The sequence below is a fragment of the Hippopotamus amphibius genome, chromosome 1 (assembly GCF_030028045.1).
Source record: "Hippopotamus amphibius kiboko isolate mHipAmp2 chromosome 1, mHipAmp2.hap2, whole genome shotgun sequence".
NCBI lineage: Eukaryota > Metazoa > Chordata > Mammalia > Artiodactyla > Hippopotamidae > Hippopotamus > Hippopotamus amphibius.
Genome location: NC_080186.1, coordinates 706,696 through 732,465, shown reverse-complemented (window position 1 = coordinate 732,465; position 25,770 = coordinate 706,696). Strand labels below are relative to the sequence as shown.

At 46.1% G+C, this 25,770-nt stretch overlaps 1 protein-coding gene across 5 annotated transcripts in view; it reads left to right on the top strand.

Moving 5' to 3' along the window:
* GNB1 (G protein subunit beta 1) overlaps positions 1 to 25,770 on the top strand; it is a 78,525-nt gene that overhangs the window by 20,076 nt on the left and 32,679 nt on the right. For 2 of the 5 annotated variants that reach the window (XM_057750130.1, XM_057750123.1), the window contains exon 2: positions 21,784 to 21,831. The exons of 1 other annotated variant lie outside the window; for it this stretch is intronic. The gene's annotated coding sequence lies outside the window, so the exon portion shown is untranslated. Of the gene's footprint in view, positions 1 to 10,214; positions 10,297 to 21,783; positions 21,832 to 21,959; positions 22,119 to 25,770 lie in introns of all 5 variants that reach the window. 2 more of the 5 variants (XM_057750145.1, XM_057750137.1) reach the window with 2 other exon arrangements.

Genomic DNA, 25,770 nt, shown 5'->3' with positions numbered 1-25,770 from the left:
GAAGTAAACAAAAAAACATGGAAGTATTAGAAAAATATTTTGAGAAATATTTTATAACCTTTGTGGTGGGGTGTTTGGGGAAAGTGTTCCTTAGCACGACACTAAAGTTGTAAGCCATAAAAAGATCTGCTTGAATACTCAAAACATACCTATAGCAAAAGATCTAGGTCCCTGACAGAGCAAACCCACACCCCCTGCAGTGGACACTCGGAATCTTAACCACTGGACCACCAGGGAAGTCCTGGTGATTTGAAACTATCAAGTTTGAACTATCAAGTTCAAAGACAAGAAAATTGGAGAGAATATTAGAAATGTACATATACATGATAAGAGGTTGATATCCTTAGTATAAAAGGAACATTTCCAAACTAAATTGTTCAGCCCGTTTATTTTTAGAAATTTATTGACGGGAAAAAAAGGAAGAGAATCCTTATTACAACATTAGTTGTAAAAACAAAACATTAAAAAGTTTCTCTTTGAAACCTTCATCTAGAATTTTTGGTAAAAACAAAAAATTGTCAGTAGTTACTAGAATATAAGTTCCCTGAGAGTAGAGATTTTTTTTCTATACATGTAGGTGGTTTTTATTTAAAAATAAGTAGCATTATACTTTATGTACTTTTGTGTATCATAACACAATTTGAATATATTTCCGGGGGCAGAGATCTTTGTCTTCTTATTCCCTGATATCTCCTCGAACAGTGCCTGGAGTGTAGTACCTCTCAGGAAATGTTTGTGGAATGAATGCAGGATGAACCTCAGTGCCCACCAGTGGGGGTTGGTGAAACTAAGGTACACGCGGAATACTGCGATGCTGCTGAGAAAACGGAAGGTCGCCTGTCTTCACTATCCTGCGGAGATGGCCAGAGTGCAGCAAGCAGAGTCTGGAAGGAACATACACCCCGTTCATGCCTGTGAAACGGATGTTGTTTCTTGGGGGTAGACAGGGACAAGGAACATGTTGTACAGTAAGATAACGTTTTATCTGTATCTTTTGTGGAAAAGTACCAAGATCATGATAATTAGGGAAAAGATATCTTCATTTTGGAAGAACTATGAAAGCAAATTATATTTGAAAGTATTAGAAGCTCTCTCAAAGTTAGCATGACTGAAATGAGCATATCATAGAAATTTCAAAGTTTTAGTTTGTTTGCCTTTATTTTTTTCATTGAGGTATAATTGACTAAGTTTGCCTTTGAGGTAAAAGATTTTTACTGGTCCTGTAGTCTGCTCAATTGTAGCACCTTTTTTTTTTTTTTTTCCAGCTGTGCGCAGCTTGCAGGATCTTATTGCTCCCACCAGGGATTGAGCCCCCGGCCCGTGGCAGTGAAAGTGCGAAGTCCTAACCACTGGACCCCCAGGGAATTCTCTCATAGCACCTTTTCTTTTTTAAAATACATTTTACTTTAAAAAATTTTATTTATTTATTTATTTTGGCTGTGCCGGGTCTTAGTTGTGGCAATGCGGGATCTTTAGTTGCGGCAATGCGGGATCTTTAGTTGCGTCATGCAAACTCTTAGTTGCGGCATGTGGGATCTAGTTCCCTGACCAGGGGTCGAACCCGAGCCCCCTGCATTGGGAGTATGGAGTCTTACTCACCAGACTACCAGGGAAGTCCCCGTAGCATCTTTTTTTTTTTTTTAAGTCTTTATTGGAATATAATTGTTTTACAGTTTTGCCAATTTTTGAGGTACACCAAAGTGAATCAGCTGTATTTATACATATATCCCCATTTTTAAAGAAAAAGATTTATTATTCGTTTTTGGCTGTGTTGGGTCTGTTGCTGCGCGTGGGCTTTTTTCTCTTGTGGCAAGCAAGAGCTACTCTTTGTTGTAGTGTGTGGGCCTCTCATTGCAGTGGCTTCTCTTGTTGCAGAGAATGGGCTCTAGGCACGCAGGTTTCAGTAGTTGCAGTACACGGGTTCCATAGTTGTGGCTGGCACGCTGTAGAGTGCAGGCTCAGTCGTTGTGGCGCATGGGCTTAGTTGCTCCGAGGCATGTGGGAGCTTCCTGGACCAGGGATCGAACCCCTGTCCCCTGTGTTGGCAGGTGGATTTTTAACCATTGTGCCACCAGGGAAGTCCCCTATAGCATCTTATATTCTTGTTTTTTCTGCATCCTTTCACTAGTTTTTGTGTAAGAATGGATGCCGTGGATGCTGCTGTTATCGACATGACAACTACAGTCTGTTGGTTTTCCGTGATGTCAGGTGATAACACTCTTGAGGACATCTGCACGGGGCAGTCGGGCAGACCTGGAGACCAGGTGAAGTGGAGTTGGTCGAGGTCCTTGTAGCTGTGTTGAAAGAGGAGAGACGCACGGGCACCTATAACGAGCTCTCAGGATGCAGGAGGCCTGTCAGCTGCAGTGGAGCCCCTGGCTACTAGTGTAAATTGTAAGGGGTAGAAGTCTGCTTTAGGTGTACATTTGTGGTGGTGGGGGGGGATCTTTCGTATAATGGGCTTTTCACAATTAATTGGCAAGATTACATAGTTTGATTTAAAGACTCGAAAGCTCATTTCCTGGAGTGCAGGATTGCCAGGCATCTCTGAAGTGTAAACTGTAGAGCAATTAGGAACAGACTTGGTAGGCAAGGGCAGACCAGTCGTGATAATATTGGGGGTCAGGTGTTGGGTCCAGGACCGAGATTTACAGGCTGTTTCCCCAGATAATAGTTGCCAGGCACTGTCCTATGAGCCAGAGTTTGGCAAACTATGGCCTGCCTTCTCTGTGTGTGTATCCCATGAGCTAAGAATGGTTTTCACACTTTAAAATGGTTGAAAAATCAAAAGGAGACTATTTTGTGCCATGGGAAGGTGATAGGAAATTCAGGTTTGTGACCATAGCCATTTTTATTGGAGTGCCTGCGTCTGTTCTCCTGCGTGTCATCTGTGGCTGCTTTTGTGAGAGCAAAATCCGCACTGGAATTGAGAGCATGTGCCGTCTGGGCCTCTTCAGAATACCGTTGCCACCGCTGCTCTGAGCTCTTGGCCAGCAGAGCAGCAGGCCTGAGGTCACAGAGCTGGACCCAAACACAGCTTTCTGATCCCAGATCCTTTGCTGTGCAACACGGCCTCCTCAGAAAACATGTTCTGTGTCTTGTTTTCCGTTAAGATTTTCTGTTACCAGTTATGTGCTAACATATGCTGTAAGCTAATGGGACATTGTATACACAAGAGGAATAGATAGGTTTTCTAAATTTTTCCAAAATAAAATTCCTTTGGAATCTTACTGTGATACTTGAAATGTGAATGTCCATGTGCTAGAAGTACCATGGAAGGAGAATTCCTCTGTGGTAGTTGTGCTGAGGAGGGTCTAAAAGTAAGCTCTTCGGGGGCAAGGAGTAGGTTCTTTGGGTTTATTTTTGAGTTGTCTTGTAGTTAACAGGATAGCGATGTGTGAAGGATACCAGGACTTAGGCACCATGGATCGGGTCATAAAAAGGCAGGCAGGTCTCATCAGCAGGCATTTCAGTAAAGATTTCAGTTAAATCTGTGAAATGTCTGTCTGGAGTGTGTTTGCTGCGGTGGCCAGCCGCCCTCCCTGCCCAAAGGCCTGTCTGCAGGGGTGCTGCCGGAAGGGGGACGAGGGGTCCCAGCAGTCACCCAGCGGAGGACGTGCTCCTCTCTGCCAGCCAGGCTGCGTGAGCACCAGGCTGTTTTCCCAGTGCATACGCCAGTGTATTTAAAAACAAATGCAAACGTATCGTGAAGTGGAATGCAAAAGTTACATCAGTTTTCCCACATTACCACTAAATACTTAAGTGCCTGTATTTTCAGAACACAGACATATTTTTATATAACCACAGTTTAGCTGTTAAAATCAGTAGTTTAACACTGATACCAGTCTGTCTTCTATTCCACGTTTCTTCGGCGGTCCCTATACCATCTTTTGCAGCTGTTCCTCCCTGTCCGGATCCAGTCGGTCCAGGAACACATGTTGCATTTAGAGGTCGTGTCTATTCTTCTTTAATCCGAAACAGCCTGTCTTTGTTGTTCTTGCCTTTGACATTTTAAAGAGCGCAGGCTGGTTGTCCTGAAGAATGACCCTCACTTTGGGTCTGTCTGGGCTTCCTCGTGGTTAGATTCAGGTTCTTTGTTTGGGGCAAAATACCACAGAAATGTGTCCTGGGCCTTCTCTGGTGAGTGTTTCCAATGCTCTCTGTGCCATTTGGAGGGTCCGGCCCGAATGCCGTCTCCTGGGCCCCTCAGCACCAGCTCCTGGCTTCAGCCGGCTTCTGCTTCTTCCTTCTCGCCGCAGGGCTGGAAGGTCTCCATGAGCACCTGTCCTCAAGGCACGTTGCACATCCTGTTTGCCCTGGGAAAATGCCTTTCAGTAATCAGTTACTGAATTCCTCTTGGGTTTTGTTCTAGGAACACAAAGATTAGGAAGTCACTTTTTGATGAATTCCTATTCTTGATGAATTTATAGTTATTGTCCAGTTTTACAACCCATACCTAAAGCAGGGGGTTTGAGAGAGAGGTAGGCTCTTTGGGAGGAGGTGGAGCCCATTGTGGTGGGTTTGTGAGGTATCCCCTTCCTGCTTCTCTGCCCGCCCCCCCACCCCCACCCCCCAAGGCCCAGACTTGAGTCTTGATGCAAAGATGCCGAAAGTCGTGGCACCTTTAGTGTCCCTAGGATTTTCACAGTGCCCCAGGCCAAAATAAATACCTAAAAAAGTTCCCTTTACTGAGTCCTTCGGGCCAGTCAATTTAGGTATTTATGTCCTAAGAACTTAGTAGGCATTTGAAAAAGTAATACCCATAAATCGAAGGAAACTTTTTAATTGTATTCTTAACTAAACCCACTGTTGTTAACTAGTGGGCAGTATAGCTTCTCAGACTTCACAGTGTGAGGGGACACAGCCGGCTTCATGTGACCCTCGTGCCGTGCTTCCTGCTGTTTTATCGCAGCACCCGCTGAAGGCCCCGCTTTGTGAGGGCGTGACGTCATCGGCAGGGGCGCGGCGCCATCTGCTGTCGGGACTATGAACCGTCTCGAGCGAGCCGCTTCCATGGTGTCTGTCACCTGTGAAATTTCTCTGTGCTTGTCTCGGCTTAAAGTTATCTCATAACCTGGGGGTTCGCTGCATCTTTCCGTGCAGTTTGGGAGCGGGGTTTTTAATGGCTCAGAGTCTGCCTGAATAGTCCCTGCAGCCTTTGGGGTCAGGGGTTTCCAGGAGAAGGGGCTTGCCCACTGGAGATGCCAGGGTGAGGGTGGAAGGTGGGATCTGTCCCTATCCAGCAGTCAAAGGTAAGTCATTCTGGGGCTGTCTGTCCCCAGAGGGGAAGTTGGAGGAGCCACAGGAAAACCAGTGGTGTTGACTGAAGGGGCCTTACCAGCATTTATAATGTGCCTTTTATGGGAAAGTGAAATTTATCATCTAAGGAACTTAAAACTGGACTTTTGGAAGGTAGCCTGTAATTTTTCTTGACAGTTGTGACAGATGAACAGAAAACGTAAATGATTTATCAGAATGACAAGCGACTGTTAGCGGCCCTCCGTTTCCGGCCATGGCCCGTCCTCCTCTTTTTGACACAAGCGGATGAGACAGTAGGAGTAGTCGTGAGTACTTTTAAAGAAAAAAAGTATTAAAGAGAGTGTGCAGATTTGTTTTTTTTTTTAAGGCCACATGTGTCTGTTGACCATAAGTTTTTGGGCACTGAATTAGCGCTTGCTGTATATTTTGGGGTTCTTGTATGATACTTTATGACTTCTCTTTGCCAACTAGTTAAATGGTGCCAGAGTGAAGAGATAAATGCTCATATAACTTGAAGGGAGTTTGTTGCTCTATTAAAGACACCAATCAGTTTTCGGCCTGCCCACGTTCTCTTCCAGGGACCCCATCGGTAGTCCCTGTGGCAGGGCAGCCATCCCCTCCTGTGCCACAGACAGAGACACCGCTGACACTGGGCACTGGTTGGGACGTGGAAGTGCAGTCAGTTTTGGACCGCGCACAGGCCAGGAGAGGGTGAGGGAGAGGGAAAGTGCACCCAGCAAAGCTGAAAGGTCGCCGGGAGCCGGCCAGGCGGGGTCAGCTTCCTGCTTCTCTTTCTTGCCTGCGGCTCCACACCCTCCGGAGCCTGCCGAGCTTCCTGTCCTGGCACATCTCTCTCCACTCTCTCTGTTCTTGGCAAACACAAGAGCCTTGACTAGATCGGTTAAACTTTTGGGGGGTTGAGGGTAGAGGGAAGTCAAGAGTCATTTAGTTTTTGTATCTAGAATTAACCATTTCTCAAAAGATGTAGTTCTTAATAATGAGTCGGATTTCTTTTTTCCTTTAAGGTTTTTCATTGGCAAATGGAAGAGATAATTGGACAATGTATTTATCCAGTGAAAATATATGAAATGATTAAAAGTCAGAATACGCTGTTCATGTAACCTGGTTTCTTGAATGCCTTCATTGTGTCATTGTTTTCTGGGGTACTTCCCTCAGAAGGTTCAGTAGCAGGTGACCTTTTCCCTCTTTATAAATTACTGTTATTTTTGGCTTTAAAAGAGAAATCAGCTGTTGTCAGAGCGTACATTCTTGATCGCCCTGTGTGTCACCAAATTGTTAATTACTACATTAGGTGTGGTTGGGAGGAGGCAGTACCATTCATTAAGGCAAAAAGTGAGCAAATATTGAAGACATGTTTGGGAGGTCCCTTCTGCCAGACCCCAGGTACCGAGAGTAGCATGAAGAGTCCAGTGGCTGTGGCCCCGTCCCAGGCGCTGCAGGGGCGAGTGCTTCTCCCCTCAGGTCTCTGCGAGTCCGTGTCCTCACTTTACTCCTTTTGGGTCAGGAGCTCACACCATGCAGTGCTGTGGGAAGATCTGCCCCCTGCCCTCCCATCGTGGCCAGGGGAACGCCAGCTTTCCTCCGAGGGGTGCTTTCCTTACCCTGGGCTTAAACACAGTGACCTGGTGTTTATTATCCTTACCGTGGGGGTTATTTATGTCATTTACTTTTTAATCGTTCCTAATTAATGAATAATTTGGATGGAACTTTGGTTATTTTAACTTGGCTTTCTTGTATTCAGTAAGCTTCTTGGTGAATTCCTACAACTAGTGATTCTTTGATCAAGGAATTTTATCTTGAGCATTTGCTTGCTTAAAGCTTAATTAGGGGGACTTCCCTGGTGGTCCAGTGGTTAACAATCCGCCTTCCAGTGCAGGGAATGTGGGTCTGATCCCTGGGTGGGGACTGAGATGCTACATGCTGTGGGGAAGCTTAGCCTGCGCTCCGCGACTACTGAGCCCGTGCTCTCTGGAGCCTGCGTGCCGCAGTGAAAGATGCCTCGTGCTGCAACGAAGACCCAATGCAGCTAAATAAATAAACAGGAGGAAGAAACTACACACGTGAAGACCTAGGAGAAGAGATCTCATTAAAAGAAAACAAAACGAAAAGCTTAATTAAGAAGGAAAGTCTAGGACCAAAATGACGCATATAGAGCCTCCTTCAAACAGATTTTTTTTAAAAAGGTATTTATTTACTTATGTATTTTGGCTGTGCTGGATCTTAGTCGCAGCATGAGGGATCTTTGTTGCAGCATGTGGTGTCTTTAGTTGCGGCATACATACTCTTTGCAGCACGCGGGCTCTAGTCCCCTGCGCAGGGCCCCTGCATTGGGAGCGTGGACTCGCTCCCACTGGACCACCAGGGAAGCCCCCACACAGATTTTTTTTTTTTTTTCGTGAAGCAAGTAAAGTGTTTATTAGAAAAAGAACACAGTACCTGTGGATAACCACACACGGCAGACTCAGAGAGGCATGCCCTTGCAGTAGTCTGAATCACTTGTATGGGGCATTCCTTCCGGGTTTCCCTTGACCAGTCATCTTGCGTTGCCTGGTTCAGAGTCTGTGTTTGGTGCATCTCAGGGTCCCCCCATGTGTGCACACGCATCTCGTAGCCAAGATGGAGTCTAGTGAAGAGGCCTGTGGGTAGCTGACATCACGTACTGTGGGGTGGTGCGCCCTCCCTTTTCAGCCTCCAAGGAGCTTTCTGGCTGGGAGGGTTTCCTTGACTTCGAGAGTGAGAAATATGTGGTCTGTTATCTTCTCTCTGGGCAGGGCCCAGCCACCTCTCTCAGTTGTCCTGCTAGTCTTGTCTTGGAGTATTGGTCCATAGGGGAGAAATCTCCAATTGCTTACCCTGAGGGGGCCCATCTATCTCCTGCCTCAATTCTTTGAAGAAATTGCATAAGTTCCTATGAGGAAAACAGGTTACAGAAAAGCTGAAGATAGGAAGATCTTATGTGTGTAAAAAACACATATCATTACATGTGTAGAAAGTCTGGAAGGAAATGACTAAATTATTAACAGCAATTCTGTCTGAAAAGTAGGATTATGCATGATTTTTCTTGAAACTTTTTTTTAACTTTTTATTTTTTTTATTTTTTACAATTAACTGCATATATTTAGGGTGTACAGTTTGGTAGCCCAATCTCCCATTTCATTCCCCCCGCAACCCTCCCTGCTTTCCCCACTTGGTTGTCCATATGTTTGTTCTCTGCATCTGCCCCACACAGATTTTTGATGCCTGCTTCTTTGCTGTGTTTCCACTTCTTTGCTGTGGTCCCCTTCTCCCCCCTTTTTTGATGACTGAGGTTTTTTGTACCAACAAGGTTTCATTTAAAAAAGGGATAGCAATTGGAGTAAAAATCCAGGAATGGAGAAGACAAAGTTAATTTGTCAACTCCTCTCACATCCAGAGATAAGAAGTAGCAGGTTTATCAGTGTTTCACTTAAGCAGGTGAGAAACTTGAGTGGCAGGAACGAGTCAGTGTGTGGAGCCCCTGCTTCAGGGCCTGGCACGAGACAGAGGCGTGTTACGTGCACGAATGAAGGCTCGTAGATGTGAGCCCATATATCAAAACCATTTATTGTTAAATGTTTTATAAACCATTTAAACCTTTCACTCTGTTTTGGTACTGTTGTGTAGTATGGGTCTATGTTTTCAAACTGGAAGTACAGGCTTACTTTGGGGATACTGCAGGTTCGGTTCTGCTACCACAATAAAACGAGTATTGCAATAAAACAAGTTACATGACTTTTTTGGTTTTTTCCCAGTGTATATAAAAGTTATGTTTATACTGTAGTCTACTAAGTGTGTGGTAGCATTATGTCTAAAAAACTATACAGACCTTAAATTTAAAATATTTGATTGTTAAAGAATGCTAACCATTGTTTGATCCTTGAGTGGGTCATGATAGTAACCTCAGAGATCACTGATCACCATAATAGATGTAATGAAGCAGTGTGCAGTTTTTCAAGCATTACCAACACGTGGCACAGAGACGCACAGTGACAAGTGCTGGTGGGAAACTGGTACTGATGGCCTTGCTCACCCACGGGGCTGCCACAGCTGTTCAGTTTGTGAAAAACAGGGTATCGCCGAAGTGCAGGAAAACCAGGTATGCCTCTGAACACCCCGCTTGCTTTCACCTGGCCTAAGCTAGTACGTGGCACCAGGATAGGCTCACAAGATGCTTTTCTAAATACAGACGTCAGCTGAGCGCCACAGCGAAGAGCACTGCCGGCTTCTGAGTGGTCGAAGTGGTCAGAGTCTCTGTTACCCTTGCTTCTTTCCAGTTCCCGGCATAAATCACAAACGCTGTAGAATATGAGTTACAAGGGCTTTCCCGGCCATCCAGTGGTTAAGAATCCACCTTCCAGTGCAGAGGATGCAGGTTCGATCCCTGGCTGGGGAGCTAAGATCCCACGTGCCACGGGGCAACGAAGCCCGCGCGCCACAGCCGCTGAGCCTGTGCTGTGGAGCCCGCGTGGCCTGTGTGCCGCAGCTAAGACCCAGCGCAGCCAAAGAAATAAATTAATTAAAAAAAAAAGAAAATGAGTTACAGAAACACTTCAATTCAGAGTGCCTTCTGTTTTGCAATTTTTACAGGAAGTAAGATGCTCATGTCTTCAGCTTGTGAGTTTTGGAAGCGTGTCCTTTTTCTTGACTGTGGGGAAATATATTTTTTTAATTTGTCTCTAACTCTTCAAGGCAAGAATACATTAATTTTTCTTGGATGTCCTTGTACGGGACTAATAATGGTCAGGATCTTGGTCCACATCTGGCGAAGAGCCCCATGTTGACCCGGAGCACGTGTACATGTATTTTGCTGTCCTTAGACGTAATGAGTCAAAATCCTGGGGGAGGGTACCTCGAAGTATGGAAGATACAAGGGCTTTCAATTAGGCTAGCCTAAAACCTTTGATTTTTTTCCGTAGGAGGAACATTTGAAGACCTGAGCGGAGGAGTCAGATGTCAGAGCTGTCCTTCAGAAAGATAAATCCGGCAGTGATGTAGAAGGTGGGGGAGCAGGTTAACAGCAAGTTAGGCAAAGATTGCAAGCTAGAAGGAGGCCTGCGCAGCGGGAGTGGAGCCCAAGAGTGGGGGAAGGGGGATGGGTAGGCCTGAGTGGCAGCTTGGGGGCAGGGGATTTTCCGTGCCCGAAGAGGGTGGTGAGTCGACCGTCCTTGGGTTTGGAAAGGAAGGCCTGTTACTGTGATAGGGGATTGAGCCCGTAGAGTACGGCACTGCTGGGAGTCTAGGGGTTGGGGTGCAGGCAGGAAAGGGCATAGCAAGGAGATGGGGACAACGAAAGAAGGGTGTCCCCTCACCCAGTGTTCAAGAAGGAGGAAGTGATTGGTGTGCCAGGTGTTGCTAGTACAGGTCAAGTGCTAGGGGGGCTGAGAGTCTGTTGTTGCCGTCACCCGGATGGGAGGCACAGGGAGTGTAACTGGAGGCTAAGGGTTCAGTCTTGGAAGATAAGACAGGTGGGAATTGGGGGTCCTCTCACAGAGACTGTTGGTGAAGCCGTAAAGTGAGGTGGTCGCGGGCTTGTCTGCAAGCACTTGGGGAGTGGATGCTTGGTGCTGGTGTAGGGTATGGTATACAGCTAGTTTTGTTAGAGTGATTTGACTGCAAGCAACAAACCAACTGAAGCTCCACATTAAGAAAAAACAAGAAGAATTATAAGACTGGAATGCAGCGACCCTGGGAAGGGACAGGAACAGTGGGGAGTGTGCCCCTCTGTGTTGCTCTTCCTTCTACTCAGTCCACGCTGTAGAGGCTGGCCTGCCACAGCCCTCAAGTTCATGTCCCACTTCCTGACCTGGAGAGCCCACCCCATTTGCAGTCACAGTTTCCACATTATTGGGGAATACAGTTTGTTTGGTCTGACTTGAACTGGGTACCTGCCCTTGGTGTGGTCAGCTCTGACTGGGGTGAATGGGAGCCAGGGGGCCACCTGAAGACCAGGGTTTGGAGGAGGAACAGTGGGGGCAGCTCTTAGTAAAGGGGGTCTGTTGGGACTTCCCTGGTGGTCCAGTGGTTAAGACTCTGAGCTCCTAATGCAGGGGGCCGGGGTTTGATCCCTGGTCAGGAAACTAGGTCTCACCTGCATGCCGCAACTAAGAGTTCACATGCCACAACTAAGGAGCCAATGAGCTGCAACTAAGGAGCCGGCTGGCTGCAACTAAGGAGCCTGCTGGCCACAACCAAGGAGCAGGCGAGCCGCAAATATGGAGGCTGCCTCCCGCAACTAAGACCTGGTGCAACCAAATAAATAAAGAAAAGAAAAGATGGTCTGTAAGCTGACCTCTCCCCTCCAAAGCAAAGTGTCCAACGCAGTGATGAAGGCCAGGCACCATCCTGGCCCACAGCCTAGCAGGATGGAAGCATGGCAGTGGGTCAGAGATGGGGGCCCTGGGTAGCTGGGGAGGAGGGCAGTCCAGAAGGTTGACTAAAGCTCTGTCTTTAAGATTGAGTGATGTTTCCTGGCTGAGGGGAAGAGAGGGCAAAGAACAGTCTGAGCAAAGGGACAAATGTAATTTTTGTATCTGATTTTCTTTATTTTTAAGAAATGTACACAGACTTTCTGTTTTAAGCTGAGTGAGTTTACTGTCAATGTAAGCCCCTGGGCTTGAGTCCAACTGCTGGGTGTGATGCTGGCTCTGCCTCTTGCTCTCTGTACGACTGAGCGCATTCCTGACCTTTCTTTGCCTTAGGTATCTTTTCTGTAATTTTATAGAATTGAAGTGGCAAGGAATGATGGTAACAGTATGTACTCGTCGGGTTACTGAGGAATTAATCAGATAATGTGTGTGAAAGTACTAACAGTAATTCGACCTATATCTTTTTTCCAGATGTATGTTTGAAATCTAGTTTGGGGCTTAGACTATGTTAGCTCTGTTATCCGTAACATGATGGGTGCACTCAAGGCTCCTCATTCGATTGCGTGGGCCTTAGAGGAGCAGTAGGCACAGGGCTCAGAGCAGTGCCTGATACACATGTGATTGCTGTGGGGCTCAGACCTTCTGGGATGGCCACTGTGTCAGAATATCACTGCTGTATGAAAGAGTGTGTTAACCACTGAATCGAGGGTCCAGAAAAGGACAGAGAAGGAAACCGTGTCTCCTGTGGATCTTCTGAGCTCCAGGTGTGATGTCTTCCTCATTTTTTTCCCCTTTTAGGGGAAAATATCCCCTAGTAGCTTCCTAGACTTTGTATGTCTTTATTCTAACCTTAAGCTTGATAATTTTGAGTGTATAATTCTTGTTTGGAATTAGCTCAAGACATCATACCACTCCGTTTTCTCCCAGTTTCTAGTGTTGCTGTTGGGAAATCAGATGCTGTTGATTCTTGATCCTTTGTGGATCACCAGTTTTTTCCATCTGGAAATTTTAAGATCTTGCTTTTGCTTCTGGTGTTCTGAACTGTGATGTGTCTTGATATCAGTGTCTCTTCATCCATTACGCTGGGCCCTTGGTGTGTCTCTTCAGTCTGGAAACAGGTAGCTCTAGGAGGAGATTGGTTATCAACGCTGTAAAGAGGGGGTGTCGTTTTGCCTCCTTATTTCTGTATTGAATTTTTAAAATGTTTATTTTTTATTGGTTGCGTTGGGTCTTCATTGCTGTGCACGGGCTTTCTCTAGTTGCGGCGAGCGGGGGCTACTCTTTGTTGTGGTGAGCAGGCTTCTCAGTGCGGTGGCTTCTCTTGTTGCGGAGCACAGGCTCTAGGTGCATGGGCTCCGGTAGTTGTGGTACTCAGGCTCACTAGCTGTGGCTTGCGGGCTGTAGAGCACAGGCTCAGTAGTTGTGGCGCGCGGGCTTCGTTGCTCTGCAGCACGTGGGATCTTCCCGGACCAGGGATCGAACCCGTGCCCCCTGCACTGGCAGGTGGATTCATAACCACTGCGCCATCAGGGAAACCCCTCTGTGTTGAATTTAAAGTGCTCTGAGCATATTGCTGTTTTTATTCATTTTTCCATATTGATGTATTCCTGGCTATATTTCCATAGTTCTTCCTCCAGAAACATGTCAAATGTTCAGTAGTTACTACTGTGCTTGATGGTAAAGTTACTTTTTTTATTGCAAAATTTGAGCTATTCTCCGAGGCAAACCTAAGTTGGGAGAAAGTTGGAGCTCTTTGCAGGTCATATTGTATAGTTAACCACCCTTGTGCAAAAAATAAGTAGTTTAGTTTTCCTTATAACTTTTCCCCCAAAGATTTACTGTCACATATGGAAACCACAGTGAGGTGTGTGTGCTTTTTTAAGCTTTTAATGAACATAAGAAAATACAAGATAATTTAAAACACAACTGAACGTGGTTAGAGATGTATTATTCAGCAGCTTGGGCTCGCCAGAACTGTCAGGGGGGAGTGTTGCAGGTGCTCCCGTGCGCCTCTCCTGCCCCGGCGCACCTGCATACAGAGCTGGTTCGCCCCATACTGTGATGGGGGGACTGCAGCCCAGTATGTTCTTTGATTTTCACAATACTTGAGAAGGAGATGGTGCTGACATGAGATTCTTGATATGTCACTGTAAGAAGTCACTGCATGCTGGGATGCTGGGAACGTGCCTGGCAGTGTTCTGCGGGCAAGTCAGAGCTTTGTACAGAGCAGGCACCGCAGCACCTGAAGGTGTTCATTACGGAACCCCTGGACACACACGGGGAAGCAAGGCAGAGCCCCAGCTGTCTGGGAAACGGAGTGAACGGAGCCTCTGTGGCTGTGGGGCGAGGTGTATTCTCCGCCAAGGCCCGTGTGTACTGTGGGGGACAGAACATTAACTTTGGGAGAATCCTTATATCTTCTATTGCAGTATGTTGATTTTTTTTTTTCTGCCAAAATAAAGTGAAGGCTTGTCTTCAGACCGAGAGAGCCTGCACATTTGTTTTTATCTTCATGAGTCTGAATTTTGAGCAGAAGTTGAATGGCTTGCTTTTCTGCCTCGCTTCTGGCTTGCTGTGGGTTTGAGAGGGTCTGTTTCTTCCTCGGCCAGTAATGTTTGAGAAGAATGTTGTAGTGTCATGAAGGGGAAGGCAGTTTGCCGTTGAAGAAATCTGAAGCCCGTGGTGCGCTGAGGGTTACAAGACCCACGTGCAACTCAGCTAAAATGTAGATTGACCTACCTTTCCATACTGTTGACAGGAGGGGTGTCCTGTCCGTAGGCATAGATGCTGTTTGCTTTGGTTTCCGTTATTCTTCTCTGGTACACAGTGAAAAATTATATGCGATACAAAAAAAAAGTGATCTGTTGTTAAGCGTTAAATCAATGGAAGCAGACTTGGGAAGGACCCAGCAGTTGGAGCTGTCAGGGGCTTTACAGTAGCTGTGATTGCAGTGGAGTTAAATTAGAGACCAGGAACAGAACACTGTCTGGAAAGTCCCCAAATATTTGAAAATTAGAGATGACATCATAAGGGAAACTTGAAAATATTTTAATTTGAATGAAAGTGAAAACAAAACATATCAACATTTGTGGGGCATAGTGAAAGCAGTGCTTATAGGGGAATCTGTAGAATTAAGTGCCTACTACAGAAAACAAAAAAAGTCTCACCAAGCCAGGCTTCTAGCTTAAGAAACTAAAAGAAGAGCACATTGGTTTCAAAACAAGCAGAAGGAAGAAAATAATGACGATAAGAGCAGAATTTTGTGAAATTGAAAACAGAAACACAGTAGAAAAAATCAATGAAACTGAAAATTGGTCCTTTGAAAAAATCAAATTGATAAATCTCTAGCCAGCCTGAGAAGAGTAACACTCAGAACGCTGTTAAGGGACTTCCCTGGTGGTGTAGTGGCTAAGAATCCGCCTTCCGGTGCAGAGGACGTGGGTTTGCTCCCTGATCGGGGAACTAAGATCCCACATGCCAGGGGGCAGTCGAGCCCATCTGCCACAGCAGAGCGCCCGGGAGACCCCGTGTGCTGCAGCGAACACCCGGCGTAGCTGAAACTAAACAAAACATAAAATAACACACTGTTAAAATGAAGAAAATTAAATATGAAAAATTTAAAGTTAAATATTCCTTTTTAAAAAGTATACTTTTAAAGATCAAAATGCATTGAGTCATTAACTCATGAGCATATTATTGTGCCAAGTGTTCCAGCTACTGAAGAAACTTTTTCTTACTGTATTGGTCAGTGGAAAAGTAAAAAAAATAGTTATAAAATACGTTATTTTTTCTTTATCTTCAAGTCATCCCATCTTTTGTTTGATCACTGCAAGGGTGTTTTTTAATAAATTTGTTTATTTATTGGCTGTGTTGGGTCTTCGCTGCTTCACATGGGCTTTCTCTAGTTGTGGTGAGCAGGGACTACTCTTTGTTGCAGCGGCTTTTCTTGTTGCAGAGCACAGGCTCTAGGCACACGGGCTTCAGTAGTTGCTGCACTGAGGCTCAGTAGTTGTGGCTTGAGGGCTCTAGAGTGCAGGCTCAGTGGCACACAGGCTTAGTTGCTCCACGGCATGTGGGATCTTCCCTGACCAGGGATCAAACCTGTGTCCCCCTACATTGGCAGGCAGATTCTTAACCACTGTGCCACCAGGGAAGTCCAAAGGGCATATTTTTAAAATCTGTATTTGCCCTTTGTTGGCAATAGTAATTCCCTCTCCCAGCTTTTAATTTTGAATAACTTTTGAAGCTCCAGAAAGTTGAAAGAATAGGTCAGTGAACATTCTGTACCTTTCACCAAGATTTGATAATTTGTAACATTTTCTTTCTTTCTGTTCTTTTTTGGTGAACCATTTGATCCTTGTAGGTGTCATGATACTTTATTCTTTACAACTCCAGCCTGTCCCAAGAACAGGGATGTTCTTTTATGTATCCGCAGTAGCTCATTATACCCCAAAACCTTAACATTGATTCAGTAGTGCCTAATCCAAGTAACTTCTTCAGTTTTCTTCAGAGTGTCTTCATGCCCTTTTTCAAATTCAGGGTTTAATCAAGCTCACATGTTGCACGTTTTGTTATAGTGTCTCCTGAGGGTCACATCTTTAGCAGTCTTCCCACCTTTTTGTCATAACATTGACACTTTTGAAGAGTTCAGGTCAATTACGTGTAATGTCTCTGGTTCTGGATTTTTTTTTTTTGTTTTTTTTTTTTTTTTTTTTACAAAAGTTTATTCTTAAATGTACGATAGGTTTCAACACAACACTTCATTCTAGCTGTAGGTGGCAACAGATGTTATGGCAGGGAATCCAGATGTTTAAACAGGAATGGAGTTAAGGATCATCATTGCCTCAGGCATAGGGAACAGCTTACTTTTTGCCAGATTTCTTAATTCCACCTGTGGCCAGGGGGCCTTTCCCCGCACCTTTGCTTTTTTTGCTCCTCCTTCTGTTTCTGCTTGAATGCCTTATCTCATCCATCTCCTTGGCTTGCTTCTTGGGCTGCTTCAGGGGCTTCTTCTTGCCACCTTCGCGGCCCGACAGGGCAGCTGCCGCCCCTTCCCCTGGTTCTGGATTTTTATAAATTGTTTCCTCCTGATTGGATGCAGGCAAAATACTTGCAGCAAAAATGCCCCATAGGTGACCTGTACTTCTGGTTTCATCATAGCGTGCGGTGCTGATCTTGGTTGGTTCCGTTACTGGTGATACTACACTTAGTCACTTGATTAAAGTGCTGTCACTAGATTTCTTAACTGTAGCTTTTTCCTTGTTACAACTAAGAAGTCATCTGTGAGAATCTTGTAACTTCACATACTTTCACCCCCGAATTTCAGCACCTGTAGGTGGGTCATCTCTGCCTGTGTCTGCAGCTGCTTGAGAGGCCCGAGTCTCTCATTCCTTCTGCATTTATTTGTAGTCCCCAGAAAAGAAGAGCTTTACCTTTCTTCCTGTCTCTTTCTGTTTTCTTTACCTGTTATTGCAGGGTTATTGTGTACTCGTGTGTTCATTTGTCTTCAGTAAGATATGTTCTGTTTATTGTTGCTTGTTACCCTCAGACTTATTCCTGAATTTGGCCAGGGGCCCTCCTTTACGTGATCATTTCACATTCTGCCTCTTCAGAACCGTTTTGTACTAGAAAATTATTCAGAGCTGAGACGTTTACTTTGTCTCTTACAAGCCCCTAGTCATTTATGCAAAACTCTTGGGACTGCATGTGTTGTAGAATTCAGCCTTTTTCAGGGTTGAGAAGGATGAGGTGGTGCGTGTATCACACATGCACAGTGTGGGACGTAGAATCAGACACCGGGAAGCGTGTGATAGAATGTGTGGCTGTCCACACTGAGCTGGATGAAGACTCGTGAATGCCCTCACGTCCCTTCTGGCCGGGCTTGGGGGTCTCTGAATTGCAGGTTAGTAACGGGGCCCACGTGTGTGGTTCTGTGGATGTAGAAGGAATCTTTGCCAACAGGTGTATCTTTGCTGGATTGAAATGTCAGTGTCGCCAGTGAAGGAGTTCTCTAGCTGTGTCTTAAGAGCGTTCAGTGTTTAGATTTTGAAAAATATTGAAATAACAATACTCACACAGATACTAGTATTTGACACTTAAAATCTCACGGTGTACTAGAATAAGTGTGTACAAGGAAGTTCATCACAGAGATGTTTAATATTGCTGAATTAATAACTATACTGAGTCAGAACACAGGCTCAGTCGATGTTATCAAGAGCCTTAAAGTGCCTGATCTTTGACATATAATAATTCCATCTTTGGAAACGGGCTCTAAGGATATCAGCCTGATGCAGCCCTGGGAGCAGAACCGCCCTGGCTCTTGAGCACCTGGGCGGAGGGAGGCAAGGTGGTTCTGTCCCCAGGCGGTGGCTGAGCGTCCAGCCCAGCCCTCGTGCAGTGCCTCTCTGCTCTGCACTGGGAGGCGGGGCATGTGAGGCTTACATGCCTTTCCCTCTGGCCCCCAGAGCAGGGGTCAGCTGCACGCCCTGCTTTAGCTCTCTCCCCCCTCAACCTTGGAGTCCTGGCCTGTGCGTGTGTTTCCTGGACTTTGCCTGTGTCACACAAGCCTGTGTGAAAGTAGCCTTTTTTCCCCAACTGAAGGAAGTCGATGTACAATATTACGTTCGTTTCAGGTGCGGTAGGTAGCGGGGTACCGTTTGCGTACGTCAGGAACGGATCCCACGGTGAGTCTGGTAACCCTGTGTCCCCACGCAGAAGCTGTTGCAGTATTACTGACCACGTTCCTTGCGCTTCCTGTCACGCAGCATGTCTTCCCTATTTTATAGCTGCAGGTCTGTGGACACAAGCCCATCTTGGTTTCTGTGAGTTTAGTTTGTGTTGGTACAGCCCCTGTCTCCGCCTGCCCCTCTGCCTCACGGGATAGTTTCTTGTGCTCTCCCCGCGGGACTGTGAGGCCGAGCAGGCGGCTCACACGCCTGTTTTGTTGGCGTGTTTTCAGGGTCTGGCGCACCATCTCACGTCATAGGCGTGGAAGTCTGTTTGCTGAGTGAGTGGCTAGTCAGGGGATTTGGCCCGTAAATCCCTTAAAATGAAGCCAAAGAATTGGGTAGACTTCAAAGACCAGCGTGTGGGGTGTGGCCAGAGGCAGCCCGGAGCGTGCTGGGAAGGGAGGGGTGTGCGGCTGTCCGGTCCCGGCCCCTCCGTCCCGGGGTCCGGGAGCTCCGTGCTGCGCGGGTCCGCACAGGCGGGCCCGGCCGCGGGGGACCGGAGGGCGGGGGGCAGGCCTCAGGCCCTCTTTCCAGGGCGCTGCCGCCGGCCCGTGGAACGTGGTCGAAGAGCAGTGTCCAGTCGGGCGAGGACTTCTTTATTAAAAACGTTTGGGTTGGTCATAAAATTGATGATACAGTTGTATTTACACTGTTGAATCTATGATTTGAATTTTTACATATTTATTTTATATGTTTAAAATGTGACTAAAAATTGGTCTGCAAACGGTTGAACTTTTTTCTTGAATTTTTTGTTTGTATCTTCCTCCAGCTTCTCTTTCTAACTGGGTTGCTTTCCAAGAAGATTAAATAGAGAAAAACCCAGCATGTACTCCTGCCACCCTTTCCTTCCACTCCACAGCAGCACCCCTCATGGCTGGGCCTCTGAGTCGCCTGCCTGCCTGCTGCCTGCCTGCCTGGCCACGCGCTGCCCCTCCCCTGTGGGCCCTGGAGAGCCGCCGGCCAGGCCTGGCGGCCTAGTGTGCTCAGCCCTGAGGGGTCTGAAGCTGCGTCTCACTTGCCGCTGTACCTTTTGCCTCTGGTAGGTGTGGTAGCTTTGTAAGATGGAGGCTTTGGTTTTTAAAATCCCTAGTTTTCTGATTTTCTGTAAAAGGGTCCTCCTGGTTTAGGATCACGTGGCTGTGTGCTGCTGTCTGAGGCCGTGATCTTGTTCTCTGTGCTGGGCTGTGCGGGCTGAGCCGTCAGGAGAGGACCCCTACTTGGGTCTTAGTTTTCACCAGAAGCGGGTCCAGACGGCTCTGCACCTGCATCAGGCAGAGTGGTTTGGCGACCTTCAGCATCCTCTGTGAGCTGGAGGGCAGGTGCTCTCTGGGAGTTGGTTCTCTGTTTTCTCTTCCGAAGGATAGGGAACTTGAACTTTGTTTCATGCCTTGAGCCACAGGGCAGTCTGGGGCTTTGAATTAGAGCAAATGGTGATACATTTTCTGACTGTTTTTACCTGTCTCTTGATTTGGAAAATACCTGAAAGGACTTATTACTTTTGGAGATCGGATGATGGTGACCGTCACCTTAAAGGAGTGGCTCTCGCCTGGGGCTGTGGGACATCTGGTGGTGTCTGGAAATTTGGGGTTGTCACAGCTGGGGGAGGGGATGCTGAGGCCAGCCGGCTGGTGAATATCCTATAGGAGACGGGACAACCCCCACCACAGAGAACAAGCCCACCTAAAATGTCAGTTGTGCCAAGACTGGGATTCCCCGCGTTTAAATTGGGTGGCTGGATGAAGGCCTGGGCGCGTACCCCTCGAGGCTCTGCTCAGAGGATTCGTGGGGGCGAGCTGCACTTTGCCCTGTCTCCAGCTTCTTCCACACCTGCTGGTTGGGTTTTGTTTTCTCAAGTACCTTTACCAGCACTTCTTCCTCCCCCGACCCTGAGGGTAAAATTCCTGTAATAGAACCATTTTAAGGTGAACAGTTCAGTAGCACTTTAGTAATTAACAGTGTTGTGTGCAACCACTACCTCTCCCTAATTCCAGAACATTTTTGTCACCCCAGAAGGAATCCTGTGTCCATCGAGCAGTTGTTCATTGCGCACAGAGCCCTTGGTAACCACTGCATTGTGCCTCGGTGGATATTTCACATACACAGAATCAGACAGTATGTGACCTTTTGTGTCTGGCTTCACGTGGTGTGATGTTTTCAAGGATCACCCGTGCTGGACGTGTGTCAGTGCTTCGCTGCTTTTTATGGACGAGTAGGCGTCCATCGTCTGGATGTGCCGTGTTTTGTTTATCCATTCGTCTGTTGATGGCCGTTTGGGCTGTTGCCACCCTTTGGCAGTGGTGACTAGTGCTGCTGTGAACATACGTGTACATGTATCGAATACCTGTTCTCAGTTCTTTTGGGTGTATACCTACGAGTAGAATTGCTGGGTTGTATGGTGAGTCTGTGTTTAACTTTTTGAGGAACCACCAAACTGTTTTTCTTCCATGCCCACTTTTACTGCCAGAAAAGTACGTGCTTGCTTATAACATAAGCAGCATAATTCGAAAATGAAACTATTTTGTTATAAATAAATACCTTAGAATTCACAGTTCAGCTGGGGGATTTTCAGCTTGTGGATGCCTCCCCTGGCCCCCAGATTAGAGGCATGCACTTGAGTTTGTAAACATGGTAGATAGCGAATTCATCAGTAGGCAGCAGGTGAGCTGTGAAACGTCCGAAAGTGGCCTTTTCACATAGAGTGTATTTTGGAGAGAGGACCAGAACATCTTTAAGTGTATTGAAACTTTGCTTCTGGAAAAGAACAGGTATTTCAGACGAAATCTAGAATTAAGTATATTTTCATGCTGGCTGCAGTATGGTGAGAGGCAGGTCCAGAGGCTTGTTGCTGCCTCTGCTGCTCTGGCGCCCTGGACACCAGGGCCATGGCTTTGGATGGCCTGTCGCAGCTGGAGTGGGCCGGAGGGATGGGCTAGAGATGTGCCAGGTGGACTTGCCTGCCCGTAGGGACAGTCAGCCTGTGGCTTCTGTGACATTCACGCGAGCGCCTCTGCGGGCCAGATGGGGAAGTCTGGGGGAGGTTACTCTTAGAAGCTTCTTGAATTGCAATGTTCTTTTCTCTTGTTGTTGTCACTGTAAGTTTTTAGTAACAGGATTCTAAACACCCCTTTCCCTGATACTTTTCAGTTTAATTCAAGGTATTTTCCCTGAGGCATTTCTAAGAATTTTTTAAAAAAGAAATTGAGGTCAGATTTCTTCTTTTTCACACTGAAAAACTTAACACTAAGTTAATACAAAGTACTAAGTAAAGTGATTTGGGGGCAAGAAATGGTGATAGGGAAGGGGTGGAATTACGTGCTTTTTAAAAACAAATGTGCGGAATATTGTGCTCCACAACCTGAATCAGTGCAAACACAGCCTTTTCTCTGTTGCAGACGATTTACATGTTTTGGAGAGCAGACCAGAAGCACTTCTGAATTCAGGTAATTTTGATGTGATTCTTATCAGTTTTTAAAGTACAGTATTTAAATTTCTTCAGGGTTTCTTTTTTTTCAAGCCCAAAGTTGGTTTTCAGAACAAGTTGATCCAGAGAAGGGTTTTTTCTTTGAAGGTTTCATCCAGTGTTCAGCATGAGGGCTGAGGTCCTAGAAGTGACGGTGCACCTTCTGGACAAGAGCCGTGTTTCTCCAGCTTCTTTCCGTAGGAAGCAGGAGAGCCCCTTTTGCAAATCAAATCTTAGTTGGAATACCAGCAGGTGGTACAGTTAAAGGTGAGGCCACACAGATCAGAAAAAAATTCCAGTATGTTTGCATGAAGTGGGGGTGATAAAGTAAACGTGTCACAGGGTGAGGGGTGAATCTGGGCAAGGGTATCCAGTTCTTTGTATTCTTTTTTTAAAAATTAATTTATTTTAGGCTGTGTTGGATCTTAGTTGCGGCACATGGGGTCTTCGTTGCCACATGTAGGCTTCTCTCTAGTTGTGGCTCACAGGCTCAGGAGTTGCAGCACAGCACGTGGGATCTTAGTTCCCCAACCAGGGATCTAACCTGTGTCCCCTGCATTGGAAGGCAGATTCTAACCATTGGACCATCAGGAAGTCCCTTTTGTGTAATTCTTACAACTCTTTGTAAGTTGAAACAATTTTAGATTAAAAAGCAGAACTAAACTGAATGAATTAGGTTCTTGAACAGTTAGGTGTCCATATACAAAAGGTGAACTTGACACCATAGACAAAAATGAACTCAAAGTGAATCACAGACAAAACCTAACACTAGAAAACCTCTAAAAGAAAACAAAATCGTTGCAACTTTGGGTTAGGCAAGAATTTCTTAATGATGTCAAAGACACAGTCTCTTAAAGAGAACATTTATAAATTGGACTTCATCAGTTTTAAAAATGTCTGTTCCTGGGACTTTCCTGGTGGTCCAGTGGTTAAAAATCTGCCTGCCAATTCAGGGAACATGGGTTCAATCCCTGGTCTGGGAAGATCCCATATGCTGCAGAGCAACTAAGCCTGTGTGGCACAACTACTGAGCCTGCACTCTAGAGCCCTTGAGCCACAACTGCTGAGCCCACGTGCTGCAGCTACTGAAGTCCGAGCGCCTGGAGCCCGTCCTCTGCAACAAGAGAAGCCACCACACTGAGAAGCCCGCACCTGGCAACGAAGAGTAGCCTCTGCTCGCTGCAGCTAGAGAAAGCCCATGTGCAGTAACGAAGACGCAGTGCAGCCAAAAATAAATAAATAAATAATAAATTTAAAGAAATAAAAAATAAAAGTATCTGCTCCTTCAAAGACACTGCTAAGAGAATGAAAAGACAAGCCACAGGCTGGCAGAAGATATTAGCAGATCACATGTCTTCTAGGTGACTTGTGTCCAGAATAAGTAAAGAACTATTAAAATTCAATATTAAGAAACAAAGAGGGACTTCCTAGGTGGCACAGTGGTTAAGAATCTGCCTGCCAGTGTAGGGGACATGGGTTCCATCCCTGGTGGGGGAAGATTCCACATGCCGCAGAGCCACTAAGCCCGTGTGCCACAACTACTGAGCCCATGTGCTGCAACTCCTGAAGCCTGAGCACGTAGAGCCTATGCTCTTCAACAAGAGAGGCCACCGCAGTGAGGAACCCACGCACCACAATGGAGAGAAGCTCTTGCTCACCACAACTGGAGAAAGCCCACACACAGCAATGAAGACCCATTGCAACCAATAAATAAGTAAATAAATTTATTAAAAAAGAAAAAACAAAACAGACCTGTTGTCTCAGGGTTCCTGATTGCTAATAAGTGTATTTCAAGACTGTGTTCTTATTACACAGTTTTCATTTGGTTTGTTCTCTAGACAGTAGTAACACAGAAAAACACCACTGTTCAACAGGAACCATGAATAATTTATAGTTTTGGTCAAGTTTCTCAAAAGGCCTAGAGAAAAAGGATGACATTTTTTGTTTTGAATATTCTCTTAAGAGCTCAAAATAGTGCCTGCTTTGGCAAGTAAACAAGCAGTTACATGGGTTTCATTCTTTGGGACAAAGGTAGAACGCTACAGGATACTGAAACTAAAAGCATTAAAATTCAGATACACTTACTCTACCTTTTGGCTTAAAGCTGTAGATGATCCATGTTTTATGTTAAGTATGTGACTAAAATATGCTATTAAAGAGCATTTTTTTTATTGGAATATAATTGCTTTACACTCTTGTACCAGTTTTTGAGGTACACCAAAGTGAATCAGCTGTATTTATACACATATCCCCATATTCTCTCCCTCCCTTGACACCCCCCCCCCCGCCACCTTCCCCGTCCCGGCCCTCTAAGGCATCATCCATCATCAGTTGATCTCCCTTTGTTATACAGCAACTTCCCACTGGCTATCTGTTTTACAGTTGGTAGTATGTATATGTCTATGCTACCTTCTCACTTTGTCCCAGCTTCCCCTTCACCCCCCGCCCCCCTCCCCCCCAACCTCGTGTCCTCCAGTCCATTCTAAAGAGCATTTTTAAGAGTATTTCAGTTCACTGTTAGGTCAGGCAGTCATCAAAATTCCCCCACTCCATGTGCACGTCCGTTTTGAAAACAGCAAAAGGAAACGCTTTCTTCACAGATATTAATGTCAAACAGTAAACATTTTCAAAGTCCAACTAGGATAAGTAACCAGTGCTTCCGACCACCTGCATGGGAGTCACGATGTTCTGTTTTTGTGACAGCTGTCACAGAAGGCCCACAGGCCCACTTGAGACGGTATGTGTAGCAGGTCACCATTTACCCTTGTGTGTTTAGATGTGTGTGGAAAACGTGTATCTGTTAGTGGTAGTTACGTACTGTAGTTGAAGAAAAGCAATATTACTGCATATGGGCCCTCAACCCCTATCGACTCCTCTTCCTGTTGCATGCATCTCTCCACATGGCTAGCTTCTAATATGTATGTTTTCACATTATGTAAATTCTTAACTAGCCTGTCTTGTTTAGATTGTATTCATCATTATATCTGACATTCTTGTAACTACTGTGTGATCAGTAAGATTCTTGTAAGAAACTCTGATTTTTAAAGACCAAACTACCATGCTGAGAGCGGTGACTTACTGATATCCCACATTAGTGAGTGGTCACTCTATAGGATCTTTAAAATAAATCCATTTTTTAATGAACTAAGGTGAATGAAGGCACAACTAAAAACTCAAAAAAGAGAAAAAAAAACCCCAATAAAAAAGCAGGTGATTGCACCAGAGCATATAGAGAACTAGCAGATAAGCCCATGAAAAGATGGTCAAAAGCATTAGTGAATTAAAACCACGCGAGGAGGCTTCCTTGGTGGTCCAGTGGTGAAGCCTTCACCTTCCCGTGCTGGGTGCGGGTTCCATCCTTAGCCAGGGAGCTGAAGTCCCGAATGCCTCTGCCTCGCGGCCAGAAAACCAAAACATAAAACAGAAGCAGTATTGTAACAAATACAGTTAACACTTCAGAATTGGTCCACATCTTAAAAAAAAAGAAGACCCACAGTGAGATACCACTAACCACCCGTTGGGGTGGAACAGACGAACGGGAGAAGACAGACCGTGCTGCCTGCTGCTGAGGTGTGCTGGGCTCCCGTGTGCGGATGGTGCACATGAGACCTGGTGCAGCCGTGCTGAAAACAGCTCCGCAGTTTCTTCACATGTTAAGCGCATGCCTGCCATGTGCGATCCAGCTGCTCTACTCGGTGTTTACTCGGGAGAAGCGGGGGCAGGGGTCCATGGGAAGACGAGCAGTGTGGGTGCATCTCGAGGGGGCCGTGCCAGGCCACAGAAGAGCGCGTGCTGCGTGACTCTGCGTGTGTAAGCCTCTTGAGGATGCCTGGGGGTGGGGGTGGGGTCACGGAGGGGCATAAGGAGGTGTCTGGGGGTGTGGATGTGTCCATTATCTTAGCTGAGGTGGTGGTTTCCA